The following is a 24,730-nucleotide window of genomic DNA, read 5'->3' as shown; positions in this document are numbered from 1 at the left end:
AGTTGCTATTGTTGGTTACATGGGGATTCACTCCTCTGTTTGGGAGAGGGCTGGTGGGAGGGTGGGGTCAGTCAAACGCTTTTTAAAAAATTGCTTTACTTGCCTAGCAGATTGTCATACGTTTACTGACTAAATGGCAGACGAAGCTGGAATGTTAGAGGGTTAGGCAATCCTGTAAAAATGTGCAAACTTCAACTGCACGTTGAACGTCACAAAACCTGTATTCTGTTTTTACAAGAGACACATGCACTGGCTATGGGCTGGGACAGCTTTGCCAAGAGTTGGGAACACAGCGCTACTACACTACCTACTCCCCACAGAGCCATGGAGTATTGAAGTCTTAGATACACTCACAAGATGGCACACATAGACCCCCTAGGGTGATTTGTTCTATTACATGGCATATTGGATTGGAAGTTGTGCTTCTGAATATATACAGGCCTAACGTTGACAACCCAGAATTTTACTCCCAGCTGACCGTCCTGCTAGTCCAATACCCCCTGGTTCCTATAAAATGGGGCAGTGACTAACAACATATTCGGTGTAAATCTCGATAGATCGGGCAGTAGTCCCCGGCAGTTCACCAGGTCTGCAAGGGCCATCCTGGAGGGGCAAGCTTCATTGGGCGTCATGGATGCTTGGAGGCTGCTGCACCCGTTAGTTTCCTTTTTACTCCACAGTACATGACTCACATTTGCGGATTGACAGATGGCTGGCTTATTTCCTTATTGTGCGAATAGACACAATGGAAATCTTGCCTAGGACATGCTCGGATCATTCCCCGGTGACTGTCTCTGGTGTGGTCTGAGAGACACGTGATAAGGCGATTATGGAAACTTAAGCCTGATGCGTTACTCAACCCACACTTCGAGGCCCAGCTTGGCTCTAGCATAGACAAATACTTTGACGTCAACCCTGCATCTGTGGGCTCACATGCTACCCTATGAGAGACCTTTAATGTCTACATCCGCGGCGAAGGAGTTCGGGGTCCTCAGAATGATTTGCCGTACTATCCGAGAGAGTGAAGCTAGACTTGCTAGACTCGAGGCGCAATACGCTGCGACTCCTTTGACTGTCATGCTCAGTGAGATCGGGGCTACCCTCGACACTGGGAGAAGTTAATGAGGAGTTTTGCTCCTTCTGTGAGTCACTGTATGCAAACAATGACACAGCACCTGTATCTGATCGATTTGTTCCTAGATAACCTTCCCCTTTCTGTGTTATCTGACAAAGCCAGAGGGGCGTTAGATGGCCTAATGTCCAGCAGAGAGATACTACATGTGATCAATTCGCTTACATAGGACAGGGCCCCTGGTGCAGACAGCCTCACTATTGATTTTTATAAATGCTACAAAAGCTCCCCTGGCGCCCCGACTCTCCGCTTTGTGGGATGAGTCTTGAGCTTTGGGGCAGCTGCCCCCCACACTTTGAGAAGCGGTCATCTCTGTATTACAGAAGGCTGATAAACCTGCCACACAATGCAGCTCCAATCGCCCCCTTTCAATGATAGTGATGTGATGATCTTCGCCAAGGTGCTGGGCCTTTGACTTGCCCCATACACAACGTATATTATTCACCCGGATCAGACAGGGTTTATACCGGGGGCGCTCTATGGCTCTTAACCTTAGGCGTCTTTTCAACATCTTGGCTCAGATAGACCGGGAGGCACAGGCGGAGGACCTGCAAAAGGCATTCGACTCCCGAGTCCTAGCGGTTCCTGTGGGTCGTGTTGGAAAAAAAGCAACTTTGGCCCCCACTTTATCTCGAGGTTGAAATTGCTGTACGTGCTCCCGGTGGCCAGGGTCTGTGTTAATGGAGTCCCCTCCGCTCGACATTGCTAGGGGTACTAAGTAGGGCTGCCCTTTTTCGCCCTTCATATTTGCAGTAGTGATGGAATCCTTGGTTGCCCACGGAGGCGTGAGACTTATAGGAGAGGCAGAGATTGTCTCACTCTATGCAGATGACGCGTTACTATGTGTGTGCAACCCTGACACTAACCTTGCTCCAATTATGCGCAATGTCCTCCACTTGGCACCCTGTCCGCCCTCAAGGTCAATTGCACCAGTCCGAACGGTTCCCGCTGACTGACGCCACAGTGGCCCTGCGAGACATACTAGGTTTCATCTGGTCCCCATCAGAGATCAAATACCTGGTTGTTGTCATCACACGCCACCAGACTATGTTATACAAGCAGAATTATAAGCCAAGTGTTTGGGCAAAGCTGGTAATCACAGTGGCTGGACTTGTCGCACTCCTCAAGATGGTGGTGCTTTGGCAGCTACTATATTGATTCCTCCACGTCCCTCTTTGGCCGGGGGCTCAGCTATTTGAGAAACTTAAATCTGCGATCAACAGCTTCCTATGGCATTCAGGTGCAGTCCAGCTGAAGTGGGACAGGCTGACAAGACCATACAATCACAGAGGGTTGGCTGCCCCAAACTTTGAAAGATACTGGATCGCAGCCCAAGCGCAATTTGCATGTTATTGGTTTGATCCCGACAGCCCACTCCCTCACGTCAGACTAGAACGACAGGCGGCTGGAAGTAGAGAAGTACCTGCCCTGGTTGTCCCCACCACAGGTGCTGACTGAGCGACACAGACCCAGCCCGGGTTACAATATTTGCATGGGGCAAAATTCAGAAGCCGGTGTAACGCTCACCTGGCTCCCACGGAGGCGCTGGTCTGGTCTGGGTTGCTGTGGCCTCTTCAAGCGTGGTGTGCAGAATTCGGACCACCGATTGAACAGGACCCCCAAATCTTGCTTGTCTGGCCCGTAGGAATATCCTTCTGCAGATGAGAAAGGAGATTAACTGTCTGCTGAATAGTGTGCTTGCTCCCCCCTTTCCCCCTTCGTTCTTCTCCGACTTCCTCCAAAACCCCCGGTTTAAGCTCACCTTATGGTTTGGAAGGATGAACTCTCCATCCTGCTTCAGGGGCACGCGTTCGTCCAGTTACTTCACTGGTTTTCAGAATGGCGCTGGCAAATCCACTTGACTTTTCTGAGCGATACGCCGTGTATGAAGATGCAAAAGTTCAAGTGTGAGCCACCTTTATGTTGTTTTTTCCTAACCTGTGATCTGTCCTTTATTTCAGGTGCAGAACAAAGGCGATGCGTTGAGGGGTTAAATTGCCGGTGGTAAAATCAGGTGAGTTAGTGATGAGGGCGACCCCTCTAAATGTCTTTATAACTCCCCAGTAATGTCTTTTGTCCTTTCCCCATAGGGGCCGGGGTGCGGTACCTGCCAAAGATGCGGCGCCGACCCGAGATGTGGAATGGTTCACCAAGAAAAAGCCGGTAAGTAATATGGCTGAAAATTCGGCTTTCCTCTTGTGTTCCCTTGCTCACCATTTGTCTCTTCTGGGATGCAGAACAACGCGAAGCACGTGTGGCTGTCCGGGCGTGGCTTAAATAGCCTTGGAAGAAGTTCCAGGTGAGTATTCTTCCACAGCCCCACCCAAGTAACAAAATAGTTCCTTCAGAAAAATAGTCCCTCCTAAGCCTCATTTGGCTTGGTTCTTCATGCAGCATGGTCTGCATCAGGTGAGTGTGCAGCATGGTCTGCTTCAGGTAAGTGCACCAAACACTTCCCCTTATGAGCCTGGCGCCGTCCAACATGAGCCTGGCGCCAACGGCGCCAGGACAGAATCCAAAGAGCCCCTATAAAGGGCCGCTGGGCTTTTCCCCAGGGGCGTGATGCCTGCTCCCGGGGGTGCTGGGCCTGGCCTGGTGCTCCGGGGATAGGCATCATGACAGCCGGTGTGTGTCCCCAAATCCGTTTCATGATGACCTTCCTCTATGGAAGTATTTACCGGGCACCCCCCTGATGGACAGAGCGACTGCATGCAGCTGGTCTGCGGCTGGTTTTGACCTCCTCCGAGATATCTACGAGATGGGGTCTCTCATTGAGTGGCAAGACCTACCAAAACTCTTGAGAACACACCCCTCCTGTTGGCTGCACTTCTACTAACAGTGGTCATGGAGGGCACAAGAGAATTATAAGAATTTTGACTAGCGCTTCAATGAAGTTAACTAATCCAAACACTAATGTCATTCTTCAGCTTTTCTCATTACCTTGGGAAGTTATGTTGTTAGCTCTCCATCCTGCATCGGTGCAGGGGCGCTAGTTCTGAAGAAGGGAAATGGCGCTAACTATAGTGGCAAAGAAGGACGTTATTACTAATGTTCAAATGAACAGGGAAGGTACTTCGAACAGATGTTCACACGGATTGATAAAGAGTGTGAACCCTAGACGACTGTGCCTAAACTGAAGTAGCTGAAACTAGTGGTCAATCGAGGGACCCCCACAGGTGAATAGGACTGGGAAAGATTGCTGAGTTGGGAGTACCATGGATGTGAGGAACATTTCTACACACACGCTTACGTGGAACCACCACAGGAAAACGAATTTACCTCAGGAAAACGCTCACAACCACTGAGCATGCAAGCCTTTGAAAATAGCAAAATGCGTCATCAAAAGCTTGTTGCAAACAATGTGTAAAGAACACCTACCAACTAAAACCAAAAGCTAAGAAGCTCAATAACTAATGAAGCGTAAAACCGGCTCCATTCCATTGCGCGCAACATGTGTTTGGATAATATTACAACGTAACACAGAACTTCACAATACCATGGAAAACCATGACACTTCAGGGAAAATAAAAGATACTTGCGAAATATCCTGACTGAAAACATTGAACCATGGAAGCCGCTCTGTGTCTGGAAAATAACGGGGCTAACTGAGTGACAGGGAAGAATTCCGTAACTAGAGTTCCAAGACCCTACTGTGGAAATTTCTGTGACTGGAATTGTAGGAATTACAGGGAACTCCGGGGAAACAAATAACAGGAGCAGAGGGAATCAAAATGACAGAAAAGGAAGGGTGACTAGTGGCGCTGAACGTGACAGGACCTAAAGCTGGACAGCGGTAAGCGTTGACTGGATTCTTCTTCATTACGACATAGTTCATTGTCTTTGCTGCTTTTTAACTGCTTTCTTTTCCGGGGCTTATTAGTTTAATGTAGTGCAGTCAGTGGCTTCGTGATGTATAGAGATGGGGAAAGGCAGAGTTGGAAAAAAAAAAGAACACAAAACAAGAAAAGAAAAAAAAATACAAAAAAAAGAACAAAAAAAAATAGCAGAGTTGGAATGTTTAAGGAAAGACAATCTGATGCGGAAAAGAGAGTGGTACTGTACGGGGGTCACCTGCTGAATAAACTGGCTTCATCCCTGGATTTAAAACCCCCATGAGACTGTCAGAAGAAGTTGGGTGGGTGGTCGGGTTTAAGGTTGTTATGGAGGTGACCTGTTATTGTTGGAGTTATTTGGAAAAAGCGGGGGTTGTGGGGAGGGGGAATCCAATGGAATGGGGGTGGGGGTAATTCATTACAGGAAACACAATCTCAGCAATCGCAGCTTCTGAGCCAGTGTCACAAACCTTTATCCAGTAATGACGTCACAATCTCCAACCCTTCCCCCTAAAACATAAGAGCCAGCTCTATTGGGTAGCTCAGGTTGTAGCACCTATAGGTGTCCCCTTAATGAGCTAACTAGTGCTTCCATGTGAGGTGGTTTTGCCTGAGACTTCCCCAAAAACGATCCATTACATGTTGCATGGACGCAGGATGACCATTGGCCCATGCACCATTATGACACTTCCTCTTCCGTTATACATTATCAAAAACACAAAAAATGAAACGATGACCTGCAAGGCTTCATTCACAATCACAACACAAACACTCCAGCCCTATCACTTAGTGGCCAATTAGGCAATAAAACTGAAGCACAAAAGGAAAAGAAAACTACCTTCACCGAACCTAAACCGAACCACAAAACTGCCAGGAGGCCCACAACACGGCAGAGCTAAAACTATTAGCCACAACCGACCAGAACCTAACCACCACGTTGTCCCACTAATAACCTCAACACAACGCTGAGAACCCGAACCCCACAACCATCGTACACACCACAAAGCAAACAGGGACACGGACACACCGACATGGCGAAAGGGCCCAAAAACTCCCACCAAACAACCGCGGACCAACAGGAACCCTTGAGGACAAAAACAATGCACAACCACCGGTCTTGAGCTGCCCCTCAATACCCAGGCCTGCCACACCACAACCCATTACAGGCACCGACCTAACCAACAAAGCACACAACTCCTTACTTACAAACACACACACACACACACACACACACACACACACACACATACCCACCCCCCCATCCCCTTGGTCTGCCACCCAGGGCCTTAGGCCTGTCACACCTAAGCACAAACCAGCTCGTCACGAGCACATTAAACCAGTCAGCCCGAAACGCTGCACAATCAACCAATCCACCGACAACATGTATAAAACACCACCATCAAAACAGGTCACGCACACCTGTACAAACCCCCAGGTAATATTAGTAACACTCCACACCACAAACCGCAAAATCGGAATGTGCCCTACCACTTTAGCAAAAATCACTGAGGATGACACTTCCCTAACAAGGAAAAGCAATCGCCAAAACGCAGCAATCCCCACAACCATCCTGATGAACAAACGCAAAACGAAATGCCAAATGCTAAAAACCCAAACACTTTAAAACACACCGGCCACCAACAGGTCCGGCAAAACACACCAGCCACTAACCGGTCTGTACCCTGCACCCCCCCAGAATGCACTAACACTCGCCGCAAGATAATAAATAAAACAGGCCGCTAACTGGCCTAAGCTATGCACTTATAACCCCAACAATGCCCAAACGCCACTTTAAGCGCACACACACACACACACTGCTGAACAACCGGCACAACCAACAAATTCCACATTAACAGATTTCATAAACCTGGCATAACTCCAATACAGCACACTCCATTCACTGCACGGATGAATACTCTAAACAAGTGCAAGGTCTTGATGATAAAAGAGTAAGGCCTCTTTGTTCCAGGGGAATTCTCCAACATGCAGTGTCGCCATAGCAGGCGAAGAACTAGAGAGCTCATGGCAGACTAATTCACATCAGACTCATACTCCCCATGCGAGGGGACCTTGGAGTCAAAAGTGGGACCATTCAGATCAATAAGGTATATACCACAGGATTAAACACTGCTGGGAGCTTTTTAGCTCCTGCGCGTAGCTTTGAAGAGCCGGTCTAGCACACGGAAGGTAAATGTAGTATTTCAAGAGCTTGAATATTGAGTAGGCAACACTAAGCAGAGTTGGGAATTGATTTGAAGTCGGAGTGCGAAGTACTGTTGGTTACATTTTGATGCGGTAATGAACTAATAAGGAAGTGCCCTGGCGGTTTTCATCCTGCATAGGCACCCTCAAAATATGGCAACATCAAACTGGCCACACACATTCAAAAGCAAGGATAGAAAGTCTGGTTACTCTTCTTAGACCCTCTAGAAAAACTATTTTCACAACATAGTCATGGAGGGAATACTTTTAAAAATGGAGGCCTCTGAATGTGTGGCTCCAATAGTCGCAGCTGCAAAACCACACCACTGCATTAGAACATGCACCAACGCCAGGTGGCTGAATGCTCACATCTTGGCAGATTGTCAACTGTGCCTGAACAATAGGATAAATGATTAAGACGGTAGGGCACAATAATGGTCATTGGAAATAATGCTTCCACCAAATTAGACTGACACGATAGTAAATAAATTGGCTACTTTCATAGACCTGCGTGCGCTACAGATTCAAAATGCCCTTTAGGAATCAGGAGCCACATCACCAGAAAGGCACAATTCAACTGCACAATTCAACTATACAGGAATTTGGTTGTAGCTCGTGAGAACATCTGGTGGTCAAACATAGACAGATGTAGAGCAGTTTGTGAAGCACTGAAGTTTGCAGGGATAATTAGAAGGTTTTGACAACCAGAGCAACACATCCACACCCTACCGAACTCCCTAAAGGAACCTTTCATTGCATGCCAAAGAGGAAAATATTTGTTAACACCCTGACTACTAATCATTGGCCAGGTCACTTCAGACAGTGTCGTAAGTTCCATAAGCACATATTTCACATAGCCGAGGCTTCCTTTGACACTCGTGACTGATTAACAGTGTCCAGTTGACCTCGAACAAAATTAAGTTGCCTATGGCAAATAGGATATCTCACTTTGCTTTACCCCTATATCACCCTAAAGCGAACAGATTGGTGGACAGTTTTAACAAAAGAATGTTTGTTTTAAATTAAAAAAAAAAAAAACAATCCAGCTAGCATTAAACTGCAGGCTACATTTACAGGGAAAAGGAAGTAACAATGCTCCTACTGGACGAGGGTTACTAAGAAAGGGCACTATTTGAGGTCATGAGGGGGAAGTAGACAGAACTTTGAGACCCAAATGGTTGGATGACAAGTGCTGGCAACCAACAGAAGACTATTTCCAACGAGATTGACTTCACCTTACTTGCAGTCAGGGCAGAAACTGTAACAAGAGTTTTGAAGGGGAGAAGGGAGTTTGCAGCACAGTCAAGGAAGGAAACTTGATCAAAATAAACAAAGTACCCCAAAATGAAAGTTGTGAAGGCATTCAGCTCTGCTGCTAATAACAAATGGAACGTATGTGTGCAGGAATCACTGGATTGTACACGCCTACATGAGCTCCTCCAGACAGGCACAGGAGTTTCCTTCAAGTTGTGAAAAGGGGGATGTTATATCCTGCACACCTCGTGGCATCCTACTGGCTTTCTGAAGTCTGATGTCAACGGGCAAACTGACTTACAACATTGTGTGATGACAGTTGCAGAGAGGGCCAAATGGAGAAGGGGGCTGTGGAAAGTTATCTAAATAAAGAAGACATTAAACTGAAAATGCCTGACCTGTTACTAAGAAATGATATAAAAACAGAAATGTAGGTAAAGAGTCATTCTTCGGAAATCTCCAAGGAGCATAGTGTCTCCCCAATACAAAAGGTATGCTTCATAATATTTACGATACTCTGACAGGACCCCGTCTGGGGGTGCCTTAGTCCCCCACGGCCCCCAGGATAAGGCAGGTGGACCTGGGCACAAGCCAGAGATGGTGCCGAGTCCTTAAATGTGTCCGGGTACAAGTGGGGAGTACCACTGTTAACCATACAACACGCTGCCAGTGTGCTCGCTTTTCCTTTTCAGAACTGCAACCGCCAGAAATCTCTGCGGCAATTGAGTTACCTGGCCCGCAGGAGAGATGCAGCAAGGCAAGCAACAGTCTACTGTGCACCAGCACTACAAAAGCTTCACTGCCTCATGCAGCAATGCCTATGTCGAGCAGCCTTCACAGAACACTGGCAGATCCAGATTGAGGAAGAAGTGAGGGGATAAAAAGCATTTTTTTAGAACCTTGCACATGTGTGAACTCTAGGCATAAGCCAAATAGAGAATGGCCCTTCAGTGTAGGTGAGCGCTGCAAACAATGGGAAGGGGTCGGGGGGACTCTAAACCACAGAAACATAAAAAAGCAGAGTAAAGAAAGGCCGGTTGTTTTGGCGAGTTTGGTGGAGAGGAGAAAGACCAAGAGACCAAACAGAGGAAGAACAGTGGAGCGGACCGAGGGGACAGAGTTTGCAATGGGTGAGTTATTGGCTGTGAGAGAAAGGGATACTAATGTGTAAGATGGAGTGCAGGACTCAAAATTGTTAGCAAATATTTAGCTCCTGTTCCTAGCTTACGAGCCTGGCAAGCTTGACATCAACAGCTTAAAAAAATGTAGGCCAGCCAGTGTAAAGAATGAGCACAAAGAATTTGACTCGAGAAAGTGTCACAATCCACGCAAGCAAGTTTAGCGACAAATCTCCCAAAATAAATAATCCACAAAATGAATAAAACTGAACATGAGGTAAGCAGATGTATCAATGTCTCGGGCTCAGAGAGATTACAATAACAGTTAGGCGTTGGATGTACCTTGACATCTCAGGTGTGTAACATAACTTTGGTATGTAAAAGACTCCTACGCAATCTCAGAAACTGGAGCATTAATTTGGCATTGGGGAATTTGATAAGATACAGGGGAAGTCCACCCTACTTCCACTCAGCACACAATTAGTACCTAGATAATTATTGTATTTATCCAGTCGTGATCCCACAACCTCTTCAAGGATTTGCAGGTATTGCACCAGTGATTCTACAGTGCCCCCAAATGATGACATGATTAAATTACATTTCACCATCCATCTACCAATAGTGTCACTCACGTGGCCTCTAGATGTTGGTCTAAGAGCAGTTCCCCGCCTGTTGGCAATCCACCGAGTCATTGAATAACTCGAGGACGCACAGTGCTATAGAACAATCATCATTACTCTCGTGCACCATTTGCATAGACCCAGGGTTAGGGCGTTGGGAGTGGCAAGATAATCCTTAATAGATTTATGCTGTTTTAAAGGATTCACTATAAGTAGAGTTGTGAGTAGCAATATTTGGTGGAGACAAATATCAAATGGGCACTAGAGTAAGACACCCCATATGGTGAGTCGACATTGAGCGAGAAACACCTACACTATCTGCACTCCTGCTCCTCCACTCATACATATTACGTGTGAAAGTTAGTGTTTGGTACAAGGAGAACTTAATACTTTGTAGCAAGCACCCATGTACCATCTAATTAGCAGGAGAAGCAGTCCAAGTTATTTGTTCAGTGTCGCCAGCCACCAGCCACTTAAGACACAGTCTGTGCTTGTCTTCTCTCACACTGGTACACCTCCTAAATAGTCAACAAGTGATGGCAATAAGCAGCGATATCTTCAGCACATGACTATTGGGTAATGTCTATAAACAAGAATTAGGCACATCTAGGATTGTGTTTAATGAACAAAAAGTTCACTTTACATCTCACCTAAAAGTTAGATTTGCGGCACACTATGTACTAGCTCCTGGTTCTCCAATCTAAATTTTCGACTGCTAGTGAATGCATGGTGAATGAGTGGTGCAAGTGAGGGTTAGCAAAAAGATGTGAGGGAGAAGTATAGGAGGAGGCGGGTAGGAGAGAAGAATAGAACAAAGTAGATACAAGAGGGTTTGGGAGAGGGGCAGAGAGGACAGAAGTAGAGAGAGACCAGAGGGAGAGAGAAAAAAAGGACAGACCATCAGGGTCCGGAACGTGAGGGCATGAAGGGCAGAGTATGTGAAACTGCAGAGAAAGGCACCACATCCCACAGTGAGACCTAGACACTCCAGGGATATATCATGATAGATTCCCCCTATAAGAATCTAAGAGGGAGATAAGGTTGAGGACTTCAAGCCGTCACTATTTCAGACAGAGGAGTTACCAATCGCTAGCTGCCAACCATGGGGTAGGGGGGGGGGCAGGGCTACAGTGGTGGGAAGCCCACGCCAGAGGAGAGCTGTGAGCCTTTAGTGCATCATTCTACTCTAGCATACCATCAAGTTGATGTATCCTGCCTCCTGCAGGGTCTGCCCTGGGCCAGTAACAAGGAGCAGGAACCAGGCTGACCCAGGTATGTAGAAAGTAGAAACACGCTTTATTGTCTTAGTTACAAATTCAGTAATGAATATAGGAGAGAGAGATCATAAGTAGCTTCTATCCTGGTTCCCTGCCCAGCTCCAAGTCCCTAACCGTCTCTCCTGGAATCCCCAGGTGCCCCAACACTCCAAGCACCCTTAGCATTCCAACACAGCTCTTTCCCTGACTCAGACATCAGTCATACAAAGTAGCATACTACACATCCTCCCCCTTTTACGATCACAAGAAAACACACAAACTCTCAACCATGCTAGGACTTACAACCACAAAATTACTATTGCTCCTTCCACCCTGGCCTGCCACACCAGGGTCTCGGTGCCGCCGCCACCACCAAGCACAAACCTTGCCACATGGACAAACAAAACAAAACTACAGACATTGACCCTCCTAAACTAAAAACCTTCCGCCAAGACTGCCACTCCTGGCCTCAGGTCTGCCACACCTGAGCACAATCCAAAAACGCCGCCAAAGAGGCCAACTAACCTGCCGAAAATAGTGTAGCCACGAATCTAGCAAGCTTACACAAAGGCCATCAGAAAAGTCCTAAACATGCCAAACACATTTTACATTGCTTCATCCCCTCTCCCCTACAAAGAACAAGAAAAAGGAATGAAAAATCTAGGAAAGTGACACACGATACAAAGATCACAAAAAACACAACCACAAAATAAATGTGGCATAAAAATGCATAGCAAAAAAAACTATGTAAAATGTAAAAATAAGTATACTACAGATGACAAAACAGTAGTGTGTTGCAAATTACACCATTTGCAAAATCCCAATGTACAGATGTAAAATGTAACACTTCCAGATGAAAAGAAACCAGTAGTGTAGTGCAATTTCAAAATTTTGCAAAACCCAAGAACTCCGACACACCACTAGGAGGAAAAATCAATGGTGTGACCTGAAAACTCTGAAAATATATTGAAAAACTGTAATTCAAACTGAAATTAAATCCAGTAACCCATGACAGTGTACAGTACACAACTTCAATACTAAATAAACACTGGCTGAAAACTATGTGCCCTCCACTCCTATTTAATGCCACTTGCAAACTAGCGTGCAAAAACAACAAATATCCTCCTCCTGCATGCACCGCCTGGCATCACAGAACTAAGGAAAACCCTAATCTCAACAAAAGGAAACATCTTTCCGTGCGGTTACCTACAACGCAGACAAACTAGCGTAGCCCCGATTATGTAAACATACACCACTTGAGAAAAAAAACTTCTTTCCCTTCCTTTTATGCACAACTGCGTTGAACTCCAACAACAACCTAAAGAAAAAGAAAAATGGGCCCCATGCCCTTAGGTATCCAATAATGGAACACACTACTGTGTCCAAACTCCTTCGGGTTCCCCCTGAAGGTTTTAGTACAAATGCCAAATACAACTGGCCAAGGTGTATAAGCCTAACCCCTGGATCATTGGCTGCAACATCAATGGCAAATCTGCTCCTGCCAAACTCTTTTTTGCCACTCCAACCTCCATGTCTCCATCGGAGCCTGACATTTTTCCGGCCCCATGGATGGGCTACAGGCTTCATCCACAGCCTGTTTGATGCTACAGTGACTTCTCAGTATGGCATCAACTTCACGTCGCTTTGTAATTCTCCAGCTCACCAAAACAGCGTTTCTCCCAGCTGGTGTTGGCATCAGGGCTTCTTCTCTCCAGATCTCCAGTTCCATGTTACTTTTCTCTCTACCTTCACTGGATTCTTTAGATCCTCGTCGCCAAATGATGTATCCTGCCTCCTGCAGGATCTGCCCTGGCCCAGTAACAACAAGGAGCAGGAACCAGGCTGACCCAGGTATGTAGAAAGTAGAAACACGCTTTATTGTCTTAGTTACAAGTTCAGTAATGAATATAAGAGAGAGAGATCCAAGTAGCTTCTACCCTGGTTCCCTGCCCAGCTCCAAGTCCCTAACCGTCTCTCCTGGAATCCCCAGGTGCCCCAACACTCCAAGCACCCTTAGCATTCCAACACAGCTCTTTCCCTGACTCAGACATTAGTCATACAAAGTAGGATACTACACACGTTTCAAACGTTTTCGAGTTCTGGAACATGAACCCCAAAACCATCTTTTGGAGTATTGGTATTCTTAACGCCATATGTGACCATACACACTGAAATGTTCTCAATCTCAGCATTTCCTCTCACAATTTGAAACATGTGATCTTTAGGTAGAAGCCCATGAGCAATCAAAAGGGCACAAGTAGCAGAATGAGTTAACCAGCACATGCTTGTAGAGCATCAGAGGAACAGACAGTTAAGTAAACTTTGGACAAGAGGACTGCCACAAGATAAGCTAGGAAAAGAAACTTGATAAAGTAATGTTTATAAAAAGCGAGAATTTTAGGAAAAAATGAAAAACAACATGATGCTATGTTATATGAGTTGGTTTTTTAATTGTTTTTAAATTGGCTGTATATTTTATGTTAATTTTGAGAACACGAGATGTAAATGTGAATAATTTTGTTTGAAGATGTTGTATATGATGTTTTATAAATTTGTACAAGTGTTGTTTCATATATTTGTAAAGGTGCATTGTGCCAAACACACATAGAAAATAAAAATAAAAAAACAAAGACTTAGTTTGGGGTTGCGCATGATCTTGGCCAGTTGAGGAAACAGCTTGGCTTCTAGTTCACCCCTAAAGAAATCACGTCTATGTACAATCCCCGCTAGAAGCAGAAAGGTTACTGAAGCAAATAGCCATAATTAAGTGTGCAGCACACCAACCCTAGGATGGTGAGGTTACACACACACACACACACAACATTTTTTGTAGACAACTGCTTAATTGTGGGCAGTTTCCGACTAAGGGATAGTATGTATGAAGACTGAAAGGGGTGTCAAAACTGTCCTGCTTCACAACACTTCAGGAGTTTGCACACAGTCATTAACCTTCGAACACAGAAAGGTTGTCAACCACATAAAAGATAAAGTTTCGTTTTTCCCCTTTGCATTTTAGGCATGTACTACTTCATGTTTTAAGTAAAGGAAAACTACAAGTGCCACAATACAAGGAAAAAACACGGTCTGGACTGCACTGACCCAACATGGGTATGTTTGAAAGTAGTGTTGCACTGAAATCCGTCTTTCGAATAAGTATTAGGCCGAATTCCAGCTGAAAATGAGCTATTCGGGCGAACACTTAATTTTCACTTGAAGCTGGATGGGTTCCCCTAAAAATATGTTAAGTACTGCTTTGACTATGCCTTGAACCATTCAGCCACGTCATGTTAACCCTTCAAAAATATCCTTAAACAAATGCTGCTGTCTATGTTTTGATTGAATACAGAGCAGAGGTGTGAAAGTGCAAACAAAGTCTCTATCCTTCATGAGCTGGACAGACAGGCTTTAAACTGGTGGCTGTGGAAGAGTGAGCTGAAGCAAATCTCAATATTTTGAATGTGCAAGGAGAGGTCTCTGGTCTCCCCTGTATTTTGCAGTTGAAAACCATTGAGTTGTAAAAATAGTTTACAAAGTTGATATTGGAAAATTGTATTTTCTTTACAGACTTATTGATTTGCTGGTATCCCGTGTGAGTAATCGGAAAATTACAGGCTGCAAACCCACTGCTTAATCCAATAATATAATTAAGTGAATTAATATAACTGATGCAGCGACCCCAGAAAGATCTAAAAATCAGCACTGCCTCTTCCCTATTCGGCCGGATACTTAAATCTACTATTCTGTACACCCCTATTTTAAAGCTCTGTGAATTGGCCAGGGAATTAGATATTGTGAATAGTCTCCATAAAACAATGTACGTCTACATCAAATAATGTTATATTATATTGATCATCTTGCACGCCAAGACTTAATTTCATAACTATTTTGACTCAATAGATATTACAGCGCAATAAACCAAACCGACAAAACCCATCATTACATGTGGAAAAGATGTATGGCAAGGTGGAGGAGACAATTTGGTGGCTTGTCGTCTAGCCCGTTTTTTTTGCATTAAGGAAAGGATAACGCAAAAATCATACTGTGGTTCAACAACGACGCGTCTTCATAGTGCCCTTACCAATGGTACCCACCAAAGACGGCCAGTGGCTACCCAGCATTCTAGTAACCATTTTACTCGTTCATTGGTAATTCGACAATGGCTAAGATACTACTCATCCCCCCCACTCTCTATTACTGGCCGAATGTCCTCGGCGACACCCTGGCAAGCCAACTACCCCGCCGAGTGTTCACGGTGGTACGTACCCCTTTGGACCCAAATGTGTTGATAAAAAGTCCCATTGCTCGTGACTGACCCCTCCACCTAATCTCACACACATACTAATGTCCCTGACCTCACTTGCAGGCCTCAAACACCAACCAGAAACTCACTTGTAAGTACTATGAAATGCATTCCATTAAACACACACTCTCTATTTACTTTTCAGTGGCTGTACATTATAATCCAACGAGCACTCCGCACGAAACGTATCTTACAAGCCACACCTACCATTACCACAGTTTGCAGCCCCTCCTATGAGCCACACACCCACTCGCGTACACACCCCCTGCAGGCCACACACAGCTGCCATACAGGCCGCACAAACACCTTCCAATTGACGACCCACTAAGAGTCGACCACGCCCCCGCCTGCAACTCCCGAGCGTTCATCCAAACTCTCATACTCCACCCGGTCATGCCAACCTACCCGATGCCTTGCACTCATGGGCCGCCGTTTTACGAAATGGTGACTCAGGGTCCTCCACCCGCAGCCGTTTCCGCGTGCAGAACCCCTGTTCCAACCAATCCCCGCCTTCCCTAACAAAAGATGCATAAGAGTCAGCCAATCGTGAACTTGCTGTGCTACCAGACACCAATAGTAATCCTGCCAGCTGTGCGGGTCCAGTCAATCAGAACCCGCCAAACCCGCCCCGCCTTTCTGCTACTGCTAATGTAAAGCATAGTGCGCAAGCGCGACTTGGTGGGTGTGCCGCGCGCGCTTCCATTGGGGAAGAAGCTAGTTCAGTCAGCGAGGTGGGGATTGCTGTTGGGCATGTAGCTTGTTCGATACAGAGTGAACCAATCAGAAATAACAGCGCGTCCCGTTGGGTCCAATGAACGTGAAGGTAGTAAAGTTGGCTGAATGGGTTGCCATAACAGAAAAAGGACTAATTACCACAGTTTCTCAGTGTCGGTTGGCCTGCCATTTTGGGACAGTTGCGATGTATATGGAAGAAACTGCAAGTTGTACCAACTACTTTGCTTTGACTACACCATTCTAAAATATACGCCGCGACTTGAACATTATTTATCAATGTTTATGAAGTGATTTCCACTATAAAATGAATTTTAAAATGAAATGCTACAATCTAATCCAATTCCTCGATATGAAATGTTACTTTTTAATATAATATTATTGTAGCCGTTTATGTCAATTCAAGCTATAATAATAATAAATGTTTTTGGAACCCTCTTACAGCCAATCTGGATGGTTGATGTCGTAACTTTAGCCCTGCCTGGGCACCTGCAATATCACGTGGCATAGACCATGTGATGCATACATGACCTATGCCAAACCCCCTCGACATAGGCGGGAGACTCCGGATTTTTCAGTGAAAAATGTTGCTGTTTTTCACGTTACCCCCCTAAAATGCTTCTAGCCCCAATTCATTCCTATGAGAAATTGTATGTCTCCCGCTTTCTCTGATCAAAAATCCCTACCAGGTGCCTCGGAATGTTGACATGTATGTTTGATGATCCAAATAAAAGGGGCGAGCAGTTCACAGCATACCTGGATTTAAAAATCAAAATTCCTGAGATGTATGCCCCACCCACAGCCACACAAAATTCCGCCCATTTTCACATGCCTCCACCCACATGTTAAAAAGGTAAACTGTTGTAATGTGATGTGACGTCAGAAATTTGCAGTTCCAATTGAAATATGTATATTTCATTAAATTGCCTTTTCACAACCACCCAAATTGCATAGGACAAAAGGCATTCGCCTTCCATAAAATCAACACGTTAAAATGTAAACTCCAAGAACCAATACAAAGGTTTTCCCTGAATTTTGCAGTAACGAAATTGGACATTTCACCTTAGTTGTTTTTCATCAGATTATGTAGTGCAGGGTTGAGTTGTCCCGAATGCAAACCTGATGGCTGTGGTTCAATGGGGCCGAGTCCACCCTAACCTGGGCAAAAAGAAAGAAAGCAAAAGAAACGCAGACTGAAAGGTGAAGCAAAATAAATGTGTGTTATTTTGCTTCACCTGCATTCTTTTTGCGAATGTGTTGGAAACATAAACAAAAAAAAGCAGTCAGTGAAAGCTTTCCACCATCAACATTCCTGAGATTTCAGGGTCTTTCCCGGAAACCCGGAGAAATGGGTAAAATTCCTGAGTCTCCGGGAAAAATCCGGAGGTTAGGCAGGTATGGTTCACAGTCTCTGCTAGCCACGGCCCATAACAGCAAAAACACTGTGAAACCAGCCCTATTGTGACAAGTCCACACAGACAATGAAGAATCCAAACCCGCAACTACATACTCAACCTGAGAAGATGGAGTAATGAGGCTCAAGTCTCGGTATGCAATAACCACAGCTGATGGATAAACTCTATCAGCAAGAAGAAGAAAGATATCCACTCTCCAGTTAATCCACCAGTAATGGCCTGGCGTGTGGTCCTTTTGTGTTGTGTGTGGCCGCCTGGTTTAGCTCAGGATCGGACTGGCCACAGTTTAATTGAGGCTGTTACTGAGATTGTAGCCTCTTGGTTGGAGTAAGGCCAGCCCAGTAATTTTATAATAGCCTAGACTTTAATCAGTCAATTAACTTTATTTGAATCATAGAAATAGTCTACCAAAGTACATAGAACAACATTGAACATCCATTTATATTATAATGAAAGGACAGATGTATGTTTGTCTGATGCAGTCATATCCAGTAGAGACTGCCTGCTTTGCCTGTTGTCACCACTAAAGGGAGCTGTTGCCTTAGGAATAACATATTAACACTGAAAATGTCTCTCCTCACACACTTTGGGGGTGTATACAAGCTTTCCCACTAGTATACAATAAAAGCATAACATGCAGACTGCAATATTAAATTATGCTATAAAATCAAATGCCAAGAATGAAATTCATCAACATACTCCTTAATTTCATTGCACCACGTAAATAAAACAATAGAGAATAGGCTGCAACAGGGGCATTAACTGACAAAATAAAAGTAATTGTCAGTCTACATTGCCTAAGGTGTGTATCACGCAGAAGCAACTTTAAAGTGCTCCTCCTAACCTGAGAATATGCTGGGCATAGCAATAAAAAATGCATTATATCTTCCAGCGGTGCATTGCATAGCAAACATTTTAACTCACTTGCAACAACGTTATTTACAGCATACCACTTCCCAGTGACAGCTTTTAATGGTAATACATGTAATCTAGGCCTCATTATAAGGGCACGTTCACATTTGAATTTGATCCACACCAAATAATCAGAGAGCCGCTCACTGGAAAAACTATGTGAACGATTCAATGCTTTAGAAAGATAATTTTCTTCACAAACTAGTTTTAACTGCATATCAATGTACTGCAGTATTTTTATTCTCGACTTTACACAGTTACATTGTACCGATGTGTGCCTGCCATGGTGTGATTCTTCCTGTTGACGACTTCTTCAACCGAAATTTGACAATACCAGTGAACAACACATCTGTAATAACCATTATCTGTGACGATTGCCAGACACCAATCTGTCCTTTCGCCATTGCAGTAACAAGGAGCAACATGGCTGCCTATAGATTATGAAAATATGCAGATGTGAAAGTTTTGCATTCAAAACTGAAAGCACTCCATTCTTCTCGCTAACAGATCGCAATATCCGTAGATCCAAAATCGGTCATGGAACATAAGAACTTTCTGTGAACGATATAAAGCCTATGATTAATCGATCGTTGAACGAAATTGCCATTATAAGATGTTTTCAAAGACATAATCTCCTCTTTTCAGCATTATGACAAAAATAAAAGTACTTTCTACCATTCCGATTATCGCTGTTTTCTTCTAAATATATACTTTTTTTGTGAAAAGAAAGAAAAGCTTCCCCTATTGTGTGTATGTGTGTGTTTATGTTCTTGTTTCTACGATAGATAACGTTATGATCTGGGTGATGACAGGGAATGTTTGGCTACACTGCCCACCAACGTCATTTAAATAGGTGGAACCTATCGTTTTGACTAGTTGTTGTTTAATACCTTTATTCGGGATAAGCCATATTGGTAAAGACACAATAAAATATTTACAATCACCAATAAACAACACCAATTAAAAGATAATCTTATAAAAACAGTCACAATTATCAAGTTAAAATCCACAAAAAGCAAGATAAAAAGCAATATTAAAAACCAATTCACATAGTATAAAAATGCCAATTGCAACTCATCAATCACAAGCCCCATATACTTCGGGAGTAACGTTTACATCATCTCAGTAATCACCCCATGGCCTTGGTACTCCTTAACGAGGCTTATGGAGTTGTTTTGCAACAAAGTGAGCTGCCGATACATCCACTGAGTTCTTACATACGTGGATAGTTCCACTGACTGTTTAAAGAGTGTGTAATCTGAAGATGGGTTTCAGGTAGGTAGTTCTAAGATCTTTCAATTTGTCAAAGAACAATAAAAAATGGCCCACCTTTCCCTCCCCCTTTTCACACAGCGAACATAAAGTGTTAGAAGAACTGGCCCATTTTTTAGTAGTGTCTCTCAAGGGCAGAGATCCCAGGTGCAGCCTCATGTACAATGCCCTTGCAAATGCTGGTTTGATACTATTCAAATAATTTTCAAAACCCTGAGACTCTTTGATGGCTAAATAAGCCGGACCTGTAGCCAAAGCAAGTGTCAGCACCCTAGTTATTAGCTCTTCGTACCTACCAAAGGCTTTCTTCACTGTGATTTTTGCATTACGGTCTACCTGTCGGGGAGTTTAACCAATAGGCAGAAAGACCCAACTGGGCCAGTCAAGTTTTAACATGAGCTAGCCAGGGAATCGTCTGCGATCCCCTCAAAGATAGAACTTTGTTACGCTCACCTGGTATCCACGGGGGCGCCACACGATCCTGGATGGAGGTCTAAGCGCTATCCCAGACCCCTCTCTGCTTGGTTATGTTCCAGACATTGGGTAGGCCCTATAACAGGAGAATGGAAGGTTAAAATACTGGTTCTGTGATGGTGGACTCCCACCGCCCTCTGGTCCAAATCCCCTCACTTGGGGTTATTGCTCACCTTAGGTTTTTGTGCGTTGAACTCTCCGTCCTACGTCTCTGTGCAGGGGCGCGTGGTTGGTGCGGGCGTTCCGTGGACCTAGTTGCTTCACTGGTCTGTGTGCCCTTATGTCGGGTCCAGACCGGTGTCATGATGCCTATCCCCGGGGACCCAGACCAAGTCCAGCAACCCCGGAAGCAGGCATCAAGTCGCCCAAAGCAAGCCCAACAACCCCAGCTAGGGGCTATTTGGGTGCAGTGCTGGCGCCTATGCCGCCAGGCTCATATGGAGGGTCAGTCCTGGTGCCTATGGCGCCAGGCTCATAGATTAAAATGTACCTGATGCAGACCATGCTGCAAACTTACCTGATGCAGACCATGCTGCAAGAGCTCCAAGCCAAACGAGGCTTGGAAGGGACTATTTTACCTAGGGACTATTTTTTTACTCGGGTGGGGCTGGGGAGGAATACTTACCTGGGACTACTTTGGAGACTATTTAAACCACGCCCGAAGAGCAGCACACGCTTCGTGTTATTCTGCATCCAGAAGCGTAACGCTCACCGTGCCTGCAAGTCTGCATCCAGTCATCTGCCACGCCCGCCTCGAGTTTGGAGCTCCTAGAAAAAGGGAGAAAGAAGGAGAAAAGGTTAGAACAAGAACAATACCTTTGATCCTTACCTGAATTCCTGATCCATCGTGCCTTCGAGCTGGAAGAAAGAAGTTATTTTATGCGCATCGCCTCGCCTGCTGCAGCCCCGCGCTGAACTCACAGGCCTTCGCAGCATCTTCACATTTCACTGCATACTCCTGCATGTTACCGCCGCACTCCGGCACCTAAGGGGAAGACAAGAACAGCAAGGTGAGCCAAGGGAATACACAGAGGAATACCCCCCATAGACTTACCTGATTTTACCACCGGGGGTACTATTCTTCTTCACGGGTCGGCGCAGCTTCCACTGCATCCTAGCCGAACCCCGGCCCCTAAGGGGAAACAAAAGGACAGCAAGGTGAAACAAGGGACTAACAAGGGGAACCCTCCTCATCACAAAAGACTTACCTGATTTTACCGCCGGAGGCATTATTCCCTGAGACTTCACACTTTCTCTCAGCGCCTGAATAAGGGAGAAAGCAACAGGTTACATATGGACATTATTTTATCAAACTGTGTTGGATAATACAAATCCTTACTAGAACATTACCGGTTGCCACGAGGAACTCTTCAGTAGGGTCAAGCTGCAACCTGCAAGGAATCGGACAAGAGTGAAAGTCAGGCATTTGAACTCTTACGAACTACATACTTACAGCGTCTTGCCGGAAATATCGGAGTCAATATTGTCCTGGAACTCACCAATTCCTTCGAGCCAGTGAAGCGACTGGTTATCTACGCGACCCTGCGCTCAATGCAGGATGGACAGCTCATTTTTTCAAATCATCAGGTGAGACTATAATAGGGAACATCCAAGGTGATCAGTGGGGAGAACAGCGGGTGGGGGGATTTACGCTCAACTCCACGGGTGGTTAATTCCCTTTCTCCACTTGCAGAAGAATATTCCTACGGGCCAAGCAAACAAAGCTAGGAGAGCCAGTCCAGTCCGTCATCTCGGCCCTACACGTCACATTGGTGGAGACCGCAGCAGTCCAGTCCAGATCGACGCCTCTGTGGGAGCCAGGTGAGCGTAACAACCGGCTGCGACTCCGACTCTGCTTGCTGTCTTCAAGGTGAGTTATAATGTCGTTTCCGTCTTTATTCTGTCTCTTTCCCTCTGTTTTCTCTGTCTTCTCTGCGTCTTGCTCCAAAACGCTGTTCCCTAACAATGTCTCTTTTTGTTTTCACAGGGATGGTTGTGATCTCGGCGTTGCCGCGCCGATGGCGAAGACCACAGTGAGTTATTGATGCGTGGAGCGCTGCACTGTTTATTGGTGTTAATTGCTAACCTGTGTTCTCTTCCCTTCTTTGTACAGGTTGCGGTGATGTTTCGGAGTGATGAGACTCCGGAGATGGGCGAGGTAAGCGAAGCGCAGGATGGTGTAATGCTCACCTGGTATCCATGGGGACGTCACTCAGCCTGTTCTGACCTCTTACGACCTCAAACCCTTCCCTGGAGGCTATTCGACTAGGGACTGAGCCTGAAACACAGGATTGGTAGAGTTTAACTCCCTATTGTCTCTGTGTGCTTGAACCCCTTCTTCCCAGGGGTCCAACCCTTCCCTTTGATCCACAGCTCACCTTGTTTTCTTGGATAGTGTGCTCTCCATCCTGCTTTCAGCGCAGGGGTGCGTTGATTGATGCAGGCTCGTTGCTGCCCAGTTACTTCACTGGCAAGAGTCCGACAGGTAAGTATAATGAGACTTTTGAACAGTTCTCTAACTTCGTTCCTTTCCTTCCTTATGTGATGGCTAGCGTCCGGGGATGGCGGCGTGCTGCTGAGATGAGTAGCGCTGAAGGTGAGTGAGAGCGCGATGCGCTATGCACCCCTTGCGTATTTGCATTGAACTGTGTTCTTTTTCTGTGTCTTTTAGGTGCCGCAATGTTTTCAGCGTGGGTGCCAGTTATGAAGAACAAATGCTGTGGGTAAGCGCGGTGCCTCAAGATGTTTCCACGCTAACCTGGAGTGTCTTTTCCCTCTTGCAGATGGATGAGAAGTTCCGGAGACAGAGTTCCCCCAGAGCGGCTGGGATTCAGGTAAGCGTTTGAAGCTCGTACAGTATTTAAAAATAAGCTAAGATTTGCAGAATGCCTACTAATGCCTTTTTTCTGTTCTTTTCCCTTTTCCTTAGGAAGCGGCGTGCCGGGATGGGAATGACACTGCCGAAGATGCCCGCAGAATAGAAGGATCGATGAATGATGGGCAGAAGCGCCGCAAGGTAAGGCTGTTCCTAACGGTGCTCTTGTTCTTGCAGGAGCTGAGCGCAGAAGAAAGATGCAGGCCTACTGGAGACCGATCCGAACACGGTGAGTGTCACGCTGCAGGTGCAGAAAACGCAAAGCATGTTTCTTAGCCTGGGTGTGGCTTAAATAGTCTCTGGGTATCCCAGGTGTCTCTGGGCTGAACCACATCCAAAAGACTAGACCGCACATGCAGTTCTGGGAACCGAAATATGTGGGGGCATCCATCTTGTCCCCATCAATGCACTACAAGTCCAATCCTCAATGTTATCCTATGGGAGTGAGTGAGTCTGGTGCCACAAGCGCCAAGTCTGACTCCAAGTGGGTCTTCGGAGGAATGGAGAGGCCCTTGAGGGCCATGTAGGTGATCGTGGCCTGGCTCCAGCCTGACATCTTGGAGGGCTGGGGACATGAGGGGCAGGAATCATGACAGCACTCCCCCCCAAGGCCCCTCTCAAGGTCACTCTTCTGTCTGGTCCTGGTTTGGTTGGATGCTTTTGATGAAATCTTCTAAGCAAGCGAGGTGCATGGAGGTACTCACAAGGCTCCCATGTCCTGTCTTGTGGACCATACCCCTCCCGGTCTACTAAGTAGTATAATTTGGATCTGACGTACCTTGAATCTAGGATGTCCTTGACTTCGAATTCTGGCTCCCCACGCGACTACTACGTGCTGCGGCGGCGTTGCTACCCGGGTCCCAGGTTGAACAGGTTTAAGGAGAGACACGTGGAACACAGGATGAATCTGCATGTTTGACGGCAAAGCTAGTCTGACCGCCACAGGATTTATCACAGAGGTGATGGTGAATGGACCCAGGTATCTTGGACGGAAAGTTCGGGCTCCTTTAATGGACACGTGTTTAGACGCCAGCCAGACTTTGTCTCCCACTTGGTAGTTGGGGGCCTTTGCTCGGTGTTGATCAGCAAACTTCTTTTGGCGATTCTTAGCTTGAAGTAGGTGTTCAGCTGCCCTTTTAAAGGTTTGAGAAATGGTTGTGTGCAAGGTTTTGACTGCTGGCATTTCCAGGGTTGAAGGAACGTCCAACTCAGAAGTACGTGGGTGCCTGCCATACATGGTATAAAAGGGTGTCTGCCCAGTGCTGGTGTGTAGGGAATTATCATAAGCATATTCAGATATCCATAATAGGTCGAACCAGCTTCCTTCAGCTTGGT

General features: G+C 45.7%; 1 protein-coding gene across 1 annotated transcript in view; it reads right to left on the bottom strand.

Annotated features, from left to right (window-relative positions):
• MTMR4 (myotubularin related protein 4) overlaps positions 1–16,242 on the bottom strand; it is a 1,314,188-nt gene extending 1,297,946 nt beyond the window's left edge. Inside the window, exon 1 of the mRNA XM_069614837.1 lies at positions 16,121–16,242. The gene's annotated coding sequence lies outside the window, so the exon portion shown is untranslated. The remainder of the gene's footprint in view (positions 1–16,120) is intronic.
• Positions 16,243–24,730: the final 8,488 nt, after the last annotated feature.

Source organism: Ambystoma mexicanum, chromosome 9, assembly GCF_040938575.1.
Source record: "Ambystoma mexicanum isolate Mex_15411 chromosome 9, UKY_AmexF1_1, whole genome shotgun sequence".
Lineage (NCBI taxonomy): Eukaryota > Metazoa > Chordata > Amphibia > Caudata > Ambystomatidae > Ambystoma > Ambystoma mexicanum.
Note: the sequence above shows the minus strand (reverse complement) of the source record. Positions and strands in the feature narration are given on the sequence as shown.